The sequence below is a fragment of the Cupressus sempervirens genome, chromosome 11 (assembly GCF_028749045.1).
Source record: "Cupressus sempervirens isolate cs-2001-9-10 chromosome 11, ASM2874904v1, whole genome shotgun sequence".
NCBI classification, from domain to species: domain Eukaryota; kingdom Viridiplantae; phylum Streptophyta; class Pinopsida; order Cupressales; family Cupressaceae; genus Cupressus; species Cupressus sempervirens.
This window is the reverse complement of record NC_143128.1, coordinates 412,131,212-412,144,414: the sequence shown is the minus strand read 5'-3', so window position 1 is coordinate 412,144,414 and position 13,203 is coordinate 412,131,212. Positions and strand designations below refer to the sequence as shown.

Sequence of the window (13,203 nt, the reverse complement as noted above, 5' to 3'; positions counted from 1 at the left end):
ACACTATTTGTGTCGATAGTGAAGGAAGGAAAGTGTTTCTTATTTTAAATTGCCAGTGAATGATTGTATTCGTAACTTGTTTGCAGTTGTAGTGTTCAATGGCTGAGTTGAATTTAACTGTATAAAGAAAAAATGCATAAGAATCAAATAGCTTATACTTTAGGATGATATGCTGGATGATTACTGCTTGAGAAATATCTTTGATGGTAGTTGTGAACCTAACTGTCAAAGTTGACCAACCCATTCATGACACATGTAAAGTGTTGCCTTTGATTTAGATTTAATTTGTTTGGAGATTCTCCCCAAAGATTCTTATGAGTTGTATGCCAAGCTCTTCTGAGACATAATTTCAGCTACGTTTCGTTGGGCATAGAAATAGACAAGCCATGAAAAAGGATTAGTTAGTCATTTGGTCTTATAGGGAGTATTCTATACTGAAAATGAAGAGGAGGAAGAGATCTCCTATTTTGAAGACTGATAGGGATCATTATGTTTATTGAGAGGGATAGAAAATTAATTTTCTTGATTTCTTGTAGAGGATGATGAAATATCCCAAGGCATACAATGACACGGAATATGCAAAATCCAACAAAACTTTGAACAACAGATATAAGCAGTTTGAATTCTTATTTCAGACTGAGAACTGATAGCGATTGTCTTATTCAAATTGGGATTCCAGAATGTATTCACCTTGTCTATAAACGATATTCTGTATTGAGAAGTGTGGAAGGAATATTGTTTCATCTTGCATTGAAGGTAGCTCCTACAGCACTAGCGCTATCTCAGTTCTAGAATTGATGCACTGAGAAGCTGTAGACACAGTTTCTATGTAGTGGTCATGGTAGCATCACTCATTAGCTATTCTCCTGGGAATTACCTCTAAGGAATATCTTGCCCAGATCTTGTTTATACACTAGTAATTGCTATACACCACAGAATGAGATGGATAAAATTCTTGATGCTCCATGACATCTGTGATATCATGTGTTTTCTTGTGTTTTATATCTGTAGCAGGGCCATGGATAATAACCACCAATCTTCAAACTGATCAACAAATTTGATGTTTATACTGATACTGAATGCTGTGGTGATTTCCTTCTGAAACCGCGATATATTGAATTATGTTCACAGAGTTCTGATAATATCTAGAAAATGTCATGTCCCCAAATTCAGAACATTTTGAAATACAATTTAAAATAATATTTAATTAAAAACTGGAATTTATTTATGCACCGAATACACAGCGAGTCAAGCATGAAGGGATAACAATCCCAAGTCCGAGTTTGTAATAAGAAGTTATTAAGCATGAAGAACATGACAGGTCTGAGATAGGGGATCAACGGTAGACTAAGTCAAAGGACCTTGGCAAGGATGTTACAATATTGATTAAGAAGGGAAAAGATATAGAGTTCACAGCAACCACCCAGCCATGTGGTGCTTACAATCACAGAGTCAACAGGGAAACTGACAATAGTTGTGGGCAAACTATCAAAAATTTACTTTGGCCCTCATGACATTGAATCACCAAGGCATCAATTTGGAGAATATTGTCACTTGGAACAGTCAGCGCTAAAGATTTCAGATATTCATCGATCACCATCAAAGTCTTGTAAAGAGATTCACGGTGATATATTCTTCTTAGACACCCTTAAGAATATTTGAAGGCTTGCGTAGACTACTAGATTATATAAGAAGAATGAGAATGTGATTATAAAAAATAATTAACAGCAACCCGGATTATCATCAATGCCTGAAAACTAATTGGTTATAATGAATTAATACAAATCTAAACGTGCATGATTAATCGGTGGAGAATTATTAACAAATAATCACTAATGATTATTGTATGAGTAAATAAAATGTGCAAACAATGGGAACTTATTTCTATTGGCACTTATTCATTACATACGATTAATACTTAATCGTATTGTGGTCATAACAAGGCAACTCATAGCAGCCGATCGAATCTTTATGTTTATCACTGATCATGGTGATTAAGATAAACTAAAGGTAGCGGCAGTTCACTGTGCCTTTTCAATTACCAAAGCTAATCGGCTGTAATATTCCACTAGGATATTTTTCCCACAACCTTCTTCCAAACAATTTCAGAATTCAACAGATAATCTATGCAATTTAAAACCAGAAATAACCAGTAAAATTCTCATATAAATTCCCCCAGAATTTTTTATTGCATTGTAAACCAACAATAGAATAACATACATAGAAATCCAATCTTACCAACAATGCTAACAATCAGATTGGAAAAACTACAGAATGCACCTGTAACTTCAAATGTAAACTCTGATATGAATTCACCACAAATTCTGAACCGAGTTGATGCCCGATCTGGTGAGTAGAGCCTGAAGATTTCCATGTTATGAACATGAAGCTGAACGCTTCAGATTTCTCGAAGAGAAAACTCAAGACAAAATCAATATCCAAGCATATTGAAATCAATGAAGCTTCCCTCATTTAATGCTCAAAGTTGTGATCCTTCAACTACCTTCTTCTGTCTTTTCATCTTCCTCCCCTTCTGTTACCTAATGATCTCCTTTTTAATATTTAAATGACTTAAAATAATCTGCCTTAAGCTCCATTTAAATGACTTCAAATAATTTTTCTTAATCTCCTCTAATGTCCCAAACTGGGGACATTACAATCCTCCCTCCTTGAGATTGCTTGCCCTCAAGCAATCACGAGTCCATAAACCAGTACCAGGGACCCATATCCTTCGGCAAGCCACTCCATAGCTCGTACTAGTAACTATGTAATCAGGATGAGACATATTATGGAACCAAAAATACGCATGCAGCTCATCCATCAGTATGGTCCCTAGATCCCATGTCAGTGTATGAAACATTGCTGCATCCGTAGGCTTCGTGACTGATGCAGCCCAAATTTTCTGCCACCATTTGTGAAATAATGTTGGAAACTTGATAAATATTGTTAAGGGCACTCGAGATTGTTGAACTCCATCATTGATGACAAAACTAAGATGCCAAGTATGAAGAGTTTAGGTCTATACAGTTGGATATGGCTATATACATTTATGACACATGATGAAATACATAAGAAGAAACACACATGGAGATAAAATGATAAATGTTAGTACACACCGATACTACATCAAGACACAACAAAGTTCTTACATTAGAAAGAAATCAAGGTACATACAGTGATATATGGACTTTTAAAAAAGTAAGCAGCATTCATAACTCCAGACAATGTGATCCTACATTGATATTGATAAAGCTTGTAATAAAAAATGGAAGTGTTAGAAATTGATGCAGTGATAATACAGAGCCCCGATTTGAGGATTAAGTAATTGAAGTTAAGACTGCAACAATTATATTCTTCAGTATAGTTGATTCTCTAGCACAAACAATATGTGAAGGCTAAAGTCTATATATGATGGTGATAGGAGAGTCACATAAGAGAAATAAATATACAAGACAAGGATAATTGATATGCTACATCACTGGATGTAGAAGAATACTTATCTAAACGCATAAAATATACCAGTGATATGACTTTCTACTTCACATATAAGAGTATATAATAAAAGGAAACGAGTTCCAGTTTTGATGTAATTGTAAGAACAACTATGCACTAAATGACTAACAGTATTTGGAAACTGTGACATTCTCCATATCAGAAGCAGCATGGAATATAATCTCCTGCACTTGCATAAGCGACCTCCAAAGTCATACAGCAACTTGTATAAACATTGTATTATGAAGACTGGGATGACCATTCAGCACATGAATCAACACTATTTCCACAGCTAACATGTTTGTGATAAGTAGCGGAAGTTTGCAGGTGTAATGCACAGATTCAGATTTGAAGTATACTGAATCGGATTTTGCATTTGAAAAGGCCTGGTGAAGTATAAAAGGGAATATGCATTAGCAGTGTATCTGTATACATACTGCAAATTTGAAACAAGTAATAAAGTTCCAGATGCGATGAGTATGCAGAGGTTGAGATGATGAAGACTTCTTTCCATGTACTCAGTGAAATTTTGCACGGCAAACTGTATTGAGGACAAATCATTGCCAGAGACCAGAGTGAAACAAGGAATATTTTCCGGCACAAGCCCTTTAATCTATAATCATATCTGAAGCTGCGATTATATACAAAGAAATATTACGGAAAAGGTCTTCCTATTAACCAACAACAAAAAAATGAGCCTGGGTGTCGTCACTTTGGAGACTAAGGATATGTGTAGTCTAAAGCCAATAACTTTATTAAAAATTTATCTTCTACAAACTAATCGATCAAATTTAAAAGTTGTGTGATTATGGTTAAGAGGTTTAATTTATTTCCAAAAAATATGACTTCATTTTTCCAAAGTCACACTTTACTTGCATATGTTATAAATAGGAGTTATATTATAAGAAGCAACAAGATATATTCAATATTTGACAAGTATTTTTACATTCACTTGTAAGGAGGAATAAGGAGCTTAAATTTGATTTTGTTAAATAAATTTATTTATTATATTTTAATGACTAAATAAAAGCCTTTTATGCTTTTTGTTTATACTGAACGCACAAAGAATAAAACTGTAGTTGATTTGTCCTTTATAATCATTTATTTTATTCTTTAAACAATTTATGTTAGATAAGTGGACAAGGTCATCTATGGCATTTTAAACTCGGTCATCACAGATATTGTGAAATATTTAGTTGTTTTCGAATCTGTGTCCAGTTTGTCTCCCTAACCTTAGGAGTTAAAGCGCAATCTAGACTAGTTTAAAATTGTGTATATATATTTGATCTGTTGCGTCTTGATTATTAAACTGTTTATAATTTATGTGCATAGCACAATACAAAGTTGTACGTTATAATCTTCATTGTAGTTGACTCTGTTGCCCGAATAAGGTCTTTTTATTATTGAAGTATTGGATTTATATTTGAAGTCAGAAAATATATATCTTCTTTGTTACAAACCTCAAATCCATTGTTAAAAACCTTATACAATTCTTTCAATTCAAACACTCAACATTCTACTTCATTTTGATCGAGCTTGAGGACCTTGCCAACCGAAGAACTCGCAAAGCTTAAATTCGCAATAGAAAAGCCTTGAACCAAGCAGTCAGCATTTGAGGTGAAGGTCTACCCACTTGGGTATAGCGGAGCCTAAAGTGTATGGGAATCAAGGTGATTCTCGTTCGTTGGCCAGAACCGATTGAGAGATCCTATCGGAGAAGTGGCAATCTCTTGGATTTCCAATCTGCAGTTTTAGGAACCAACAGTGAGACTGATCAGAATTGCATCATATTTCAGATAATGTAGAGTATCACAACGTAATCCTCATGGCACAAAGCATCTACCCTGTCAACTCTTGGATCTCAAATCAGCCTATCAGATCAATTTTGGGTGTAGCCATAGATGCCTAACAATTCACCATCCCCCTGAATCAACCAACTGAACAAGTAGCTGCCAATCATGCCTTCCATATGTATGCAAATCAACTCATCATATCTCAAAATGTTGCTGCCATGAGATATATTATCATAAAGAATGATGCTGAAAGTAACGTTGTTCCCCGGTGTAGTGAAGAAATCCAACTCAGGTGCAAATATTTAATCTCAAATCATACCTATGCAACTCAATATGACCTGTAGTCTTGGCCAAATCTGAAAATATAATGTGTGACCAAGCCGGACAACCATTAATGATTGAAGTATGGATGAGGAAAAAATCACCAACTAATAAGTGAACTGCTGCCATGTCATAAGAACTCGGTGACAAATCTGATGTTGGATTGTCATTGCTTTCCTTATCTATTAATGACAATTTCGGGCTCTCCATATCACTACAAGAGTCATTAACCAATCCACCCTCTTTACCAAGGAGATGATCATCATCACCTGAAATTTGAGTACTAATATTCCTTAATTTGTCCTCATCCTCATGCAGAAACATTGTTATCTCATGATAACGTTAAGTTATACAACGACTGTCCTAAAAATTAGGATTCTTGAATCTAAGTTCTTGCTGGCCCTTTTGATCATCACTAGCGTAATGGACCTCATATAGATAATGTGAAGTGTATATATGCTCTTCTTCATTCTCACCAATGGTATAAATCCTTTCTATTATTTGTATGATTTCCTTAGTCTTAGATTCTTGATCATCATCTTGGTGAGTGGCTATCCTAGAAGTCTGATTTTCAGTCTGATGTAATGACTATTGAGCCATACTTAGCTGGAGACGTAACTCATCTATCTCCTCTTATCTTCTGCATGTTTGATGGCTTTATCCTTGCCTTCGAGCACTTTCAAGTAGTCTGATTACATTCTTTCCAATGTTGCTTTGTGTGTATGCAAATATCCACCATTAATTCCATTCGCTATCCCTTTTTCCCTTTCCTCAATTTGAACTTCCCACAACGCCTCCTGAATGCTTTTATCATCAACTAGAAATGGAATTTTTGATTTGTCCTCCGAATTAGCTCCTATATAAATATCATCTTGCTCTAGTTCTTGAATACTGAAGTCATTTCTGTTTTCAGCTGCATCCTTTTCATCATTCTCCATCTCCCAATGTATTTCCCTCATCAACTATTACGTCATTGTTTTCACATAGTTCATCCTTATGGAGAGATTAATTTTCAGCCTTATGACCGCCATAATGTTTGTCAATAATAACCACTAGTTCACCAAATAAAATGCTAGAATAATCATTGCCATTAATCAAAGCTAGTTCTTGCTCATGGTTTTCATCATATTGAAGCTGGACTATGGAGTTCTCAACTTGCTCAATGCTGATTTGCACTAATTGAGCTGACTCTTTTTTCCTTGCTCTCACAAAAGTGACCAAGCTTGCTTGCAGTTAAAACAAAGCTTCTCTTTCCTCATTTGGTTCTTGCTTGATTTTGAAAGCCCTACAACCTGTATGCTTGATGATCTTAGCTCATTTTCAATCATGGAATCCTAAAACTTTCCTATTTTATGTTTAATCAAATCCTTGGTGAGCTCATAAGCCATGACAGGTGAGATTTTATGTTCACCTCTCCAAATGGCTAGTAAATCTGATTGTAATTGCTTACATATGTCATCATCCTCATCTAATATTAATGACATGATTGTTTTAATGCAAGATCTCACAATACCTGGATGGTGCTTCCTAAATTCTTTCAAGAGACATAAACAACTCTCAAATTATCTCTTTACAACCCAAATCCAACATGGGAATGAAAAATCTGGTGTTTGCCATGAGTTCTAGAATCTTTATTTTTTTAAACCGAAAGTAGGGTCCTTGATGTCATGTAGTCCACATAAACAGTCCTCAATCAATTGTAATACCTTTTCCAATATGCTATCATTATAAGGATCAGTGGGAGCTGTTATTTGGATGATTAAGCAATCATTTGTCTTACAACTTCACTCAGATGCTCCCTCAACTGGGATTGCACTAAGGCAACTATGGACCTTTGCATGGCCCAATTTAAGAACCTCCAATCAGACTAATGCATTTTGGATAAACAAGAATCTAGCTTTTTCAATTTTGGAAGGACACTATCCATACATTTCAAAGACCCCAATTGCAGTCCAACGATGTAAAATTCATTCCCTATTTCTGTTTCTTTCATGCAAGTTTCTTAACTGTCCACCATTAAGTGAGTCATAGAATTCTTTAGAGAGCAGATGACTTTTCAGATTATCCATTGTTTTTAAATTCGAAGTCCAACCGAGTCTCCACCAAATCTGACGCACGTAAAAGATAAACCAGCACCTCTTTATTATATCCTTTTTGCTTATAGAATATTTGTCAACTGTCGCATAGAATCTGATTTTCTCTATTATTTCTAGAATGACCCTTGTTCACCAGAACATTACCTTCTCATCCATTCAACACCTAAGGCATTTTGTCAAACAATTTGGTTGCAACAGAGTCAATCAAATTTCAAACACCTTGAAAAGGTACAGAGCTCAACCTGTCTTGTTAACAACCCAGTTATAAATTTTGAGTGTTGGCAAAGAGCTTTTACTGCTGAAAAGTTTATTCTCCTCCAATCAAAGAACCTCAAACCTGAAAAATCCGCACTATTTGAAAAGCAAGGTCCATCTAATGAGTGAAATGCAGACTCTGTATTGTTTTCAATCATCCGCCTTTAATCAAACATTCACTCAATTATTTCCAACATCAGTATAATACAAAGGCCCAGTTATACTCCCTCAAGGTTACAACATTATTAATATGCATTGCTTAAGATTAATATTTGAACAAGTAATATTCAATCCTTCTATCAATTCGTCAACTTTGACACCTGTTTTCTATCAACCACCTTGAGGACATCTGTCAGCCCTGTAGATGTTATTCCTCTGCAAAAACCATCTCCTCATAAGTCATGTGCAGTCCATCAACCTCCCATACTACCTTATGCAATGATGACTTCGCCTGTAAAATTTGTTTGCGAGAAAGTCCACTGCTGGTATCAAATCTTCCACAATATTTAAGATGAGCTCCTTTCAATGGAAATATCTTTTTTTTTTGGACTTAACATTTATTTGACTTGCCACTACTTAATTCTGGAAATAGTTCTATCATTGGAATGTTTTTTTCTCTTCTCATGTCAATGTTTGAAAGAATTCACACCTGCTGTCACTCCAAGAAACTCTTCCCCAGCTGGAGTAATCACCAAATTAATTGCAATTGCAATTGCAGCTATAGCCTTTGCACAAATGAATAATTGTGGATCTATTAATAAGGATCCTTCGGATTTCTATATCTACAAACTCTCTCTAAGTGGAATATTCTTGGAGAACTATATTTAGACTCCACCGTCTATTTCTACCATTACAACAAGTTCTTCAACACTCAAAATTCATGCACTAGACTCTAGGTGCTACAATGTGTGCAACTGTATGAGACTTCTGGCCAGATAGGTACGAGTGTTTTCAAACTACTTGAGCCAATTCCTGGCACACCTTTTGGTATTGACGTGAACCTCTATTCTGAGCTAAGTTGTTGACCAAGGAAGTAGATACAACTCCATATGACATATCTGTATTACCCAGTGATACATCACGAAGATGATAGCAGTTTGATCAACTTCTCATTCTCCAATAATGATCCAACAATGACAATGCACGTGCTCAACAATATTTCATGTTGTGGCTATCATCTTGCAAATTCATTTTGTCTGTCATTTTGATGTTTGCATGTCTTAAATCTTTAGAACTCCATGTGATGGCTCCAAGACCACCATTTGAATTTTTCTTCATGCAAGGATTTTTCTAATGTCAATAAGCTTCATTCTAATCATTACTCCTACAAATGCCAGAGCATGACTCCACTCAACCAACATAGGTATGTCAACGAATGTAGTTTTGTATGCTTGCTAATGAACTCGTTTCAAGATATCTAAGACCATTGTGCCAATTCTGCTGCTCACTTGTTCGGTCCCTTCCAATCTTAGCATTCAAATGTATCGTGAATAGGAGATCTCATGTCACATGTATTGCTCTCCACATGTATTACTACCTTTACCAAACATCCTTTTCAATACATTCTATGTGTCGTTTCCTTACTTGTTCATGCTAGAATGAAGAATCTTTTCATTCAATTACACGATCGTTTCCTTTGCTTAACAAATGTTATCACCAATAATTATTAGTTGCAATACTTGTCTGTGTAATTGACGCTATTGGGTTTCTTGGTTGTTACAACTAATTGACCAAGCCGATGATACTAAGGAAGTGTTAAAACTTCATCATATGTTCTCTAGTTAATCATTAAAACTTATTCGGCATGTAGAAATGTCTACTGTACTATGGGAAATGAGATGTCTAATTCCAAAACATCCTCTCAATCTCGTATTCTTTTGCTTGTATTTCTCGTCTTTAGCTCAATTTTAGTTCATGATGATTGTCGTTTGTAGCCTCCAGTTACTCAAGAGCCACATTTTTGTAGTAGTCAATGACCCAATTTCGATTATTTGGTTTGAATTCAATCAGCTAGCTCTTTTGTGCAGTCTATCTTCATTCTCCCTACCTTGTCTAATATTTACGTCACTTGCTTCTCCTAGACTTGACAAGAAATTTTTTCTGGCCTTTGTTTGCTTGTATCTTGTTAGTCTTTGAGCAGCTATCTCTTCTCTGTTTTTGTTCAACAACAAATCCTCCTTTCGAATACCAAGAGTTTTAGTTAACCTTCAAGGGATTGTCATTCTATCGAGTGGAAGGAATATGATCAATTCAGGCAGTTCTCTTCCATGAGTGTGTTTGTGACATGCCTTAAAATAGAAAAAACATGACTCATGATAACTGCATCTATTGTTCCTAGATGTTTTACCAAGCGGTTCTAGGTTTCCATGACAATGTTTTTAATTTTCAACTAGCATTAGAAGTGCAGATATTAATCTAAACACTAGAATGAATCTCTGGCATTGTAACTTTATTTAATATCTCACAAAAGAAAGAACGTCCTATCAATGGATATTGGAAAATACAATTCATTCCATCTTTAATATTATCATTGGTTGTAGAGTTCACAAACCAATATTTTCACATCAATAATATTTGCAAGTGACTTGAAGAATGAAGTTCAAATATAATAAAATGATAGGAATTTCGACACTATTCAAGATATTTAAGTCTTTTCTGTAAATTTTTCAGTGATTAGTTCTGATAAAATCTTTCTGTAAAAATGTTTTTGATGAAACCTCTAACTATACCAATAGGATGATAGGTTTGATGCTTTGATACTACTAAGGCCCTATCACTACACCAAAAGACCAACATAGTGGTGAGGGCGGCTATTCAGGGTGTTAAGGGTGGTATTACAGGGCACATCTCCCAACCACTGGAGCATCCAAGGGTTGGGACCACCCCCGAATTACACATACCCCAAACATGTGGCTGCCAAGTCACACTACTCATACACGGGAGATTATAATCCACCACACTCTGTGAGTCTCAACCACGAGACCTTGGCTCTGATAGCATTGTAATATCCCACTAGGATATTTTCCCCAAAATCTTCTTCCAAACAATTTCAGAATTCAATAGATAATTTAGGCAATTTAAAACCAGTGAATATCCAGTAAAATACTCATATAAAATCCTCCAGAATTCATTATTGCATTGTAAACCAGCTATACAATAACATACATAGAAACAATGCTAATAGCCAGATTGGAAGAACTACAAAATGCACCTGTAACTCCAAATTTGGACTCTGATGTGAATTCAACACCAATGCTGAACCAAGTTTGCGTTCGACCCCACGAGCAGAGCCTAAAGGTTTCCATCATGAGGTTCTAAACATGAAGTTGAACACTTGAGATATCTCCAAGAGAAAACTCAAGACGAAATCAATATCCAAGCATATGGAAATGAATGAAGCTTTCTCTCATTTAATGCTTGAAGTTGTGACCCTTCAAACTCCCTTCTCCTGTCTTTTCGTCATCTTCCCCTTTCATCTTCTAATGATCTCCTTTTTAATATTTAAATGACTTATTTTATTTGCCTTAAGGTCCATTTAATTGACTTAAAATTATGTTATGCATTTGACTTAATTTTCTTTAATGTCCTGAATTAGGGATATTACGTTGACTATGAGAGGTGTGTATGAGATTATATTTTATGAATTGGTCCGTGGATGTCACTTATTGAGCATACGGTTGTGATAACTTGAGATTTATTTAATTCACTTAAAAATATGCTATGCATTTGACATAATTTTCTCTAATGTCCCAATTGGGGGATATTACATAGGCTATGAGAGGTGTGTATGAGATTATATTTTATAAATTGTTATCTTGGCGACTTCGTTCACTGAGCATACAACTGCTATCACAACCTTTATCTATTCAAGTGCAAGTATTAATATAGCAGCTCATGACTCAATGATGATCAATTAAGAGTCAAGACTCAAGATTTAGTAATTAGCTTCAGTCAATCAGAATCATAAGGATTCAAACAAATATTCACATTCTCATCATCTCCTTCTGGTACAAGACTTGCAAGTTCATTTGAACCAAACATGGTTCCTCTTGTACTAGATGCACGTGCCATGATGCTATCAACATCATTATCTATGATTAAAGTAAGATTGTGTAATGTTGCATCCAAGTTTGCACATTTAGGGTCTACACCCCAAAGCTTGTTTGACCCTTGTATTCATCCTCCTTACATGACACAAGATGCAAGTTGGTATGTATATAAACCAAGTCCTCAACTTTCTTTGAGCCCAACCAATTGCGCTTCAGTAAATGGATATAGGAGTATATACTCCAATTCCCTTCAACAATAGAACTTGCAACCTGGATAGTGTTCATCAAATTAAACATACAAATGAAAACCAAATTAAAGATTGTTAAACACTAAATTGTAGAATACAATTGTTAAACAAAAATTTAAAAAAACTTGTGAGAGGATCTTGATTGCAAGAGGTTGTAAATGCTTGAATGGTTGACCATACATGTACCACCATGTGATAACTCCCATGTCATTTTGTTCCTTTATTGCAATTGAGTAATTTTTGATCCTAAAGCAAATAAACCATATCCTAGCCTCTCCTTTTTGTACATTTCATCATCTGGGAAGAGGCTTGCAAATGCATTGTAGCACCTAATAAAAATTTCTTCATCCACATATGGTGCAACTCTATCCGACTTAGCAATTATTTCTTGGCTATAGTATCTTGGAGATGAGGCATATGCAAGGAGGTGCAATGGCTTGGTCATCTTCTCCCAACAATAATGAATGATTGCTTCCACCTTATTGCAGAAGGCTTCACATTTTGTGGGTTCATTCTCATGTGCTTGTATGAAAAGCTTTACCTTTTCTACCATGGTATCCATGCCATTGTACACATCCTCCAAGCGAGGTAAATCTATATCAGTAAGACATAACATAGTCATGATAGGCTCGGTTAAATTCTATACAAATTGCACGTGAGCCCACTAACTGTCATCCAAGACCAAAGCCTTGAACTTTGGGGCTCTCTCTAAATTTGAAGCCTTCCATATACCCCATTGGCTAGAAATAACCATTAGGCTCAGTTTCCTATGCACCTTGAGGAGTCGTCTGATAACACTATGAGGTGCAAATCGGGTCTCAACAACCTAAGCAAGTTAATAATATGACAATAAATATTAAGAAAAGTTATATACAAGTAACAATTTGATAATTGAACATGAATAAAATAAAACATATTCAAATTAAGTAAATAAATGAAACTAACTAAT

At 35.3% G+C, this 13,203-nt stretch overlaps 1 protein-coding gene across 3 annotated transcripts in view; it reads left to right on the top strand.

The window, feature by feature from the left end:
• Window positions 1-13,203, top strand: part of LOC149530211 (protein transport protein SEC23 E-like) — a 300,314-nt gene that overhangs the window by 231,351 nt on the left and 55,760 nt on the right. The gene's annotated exons all lie outside the window — the stretch shown is intronic.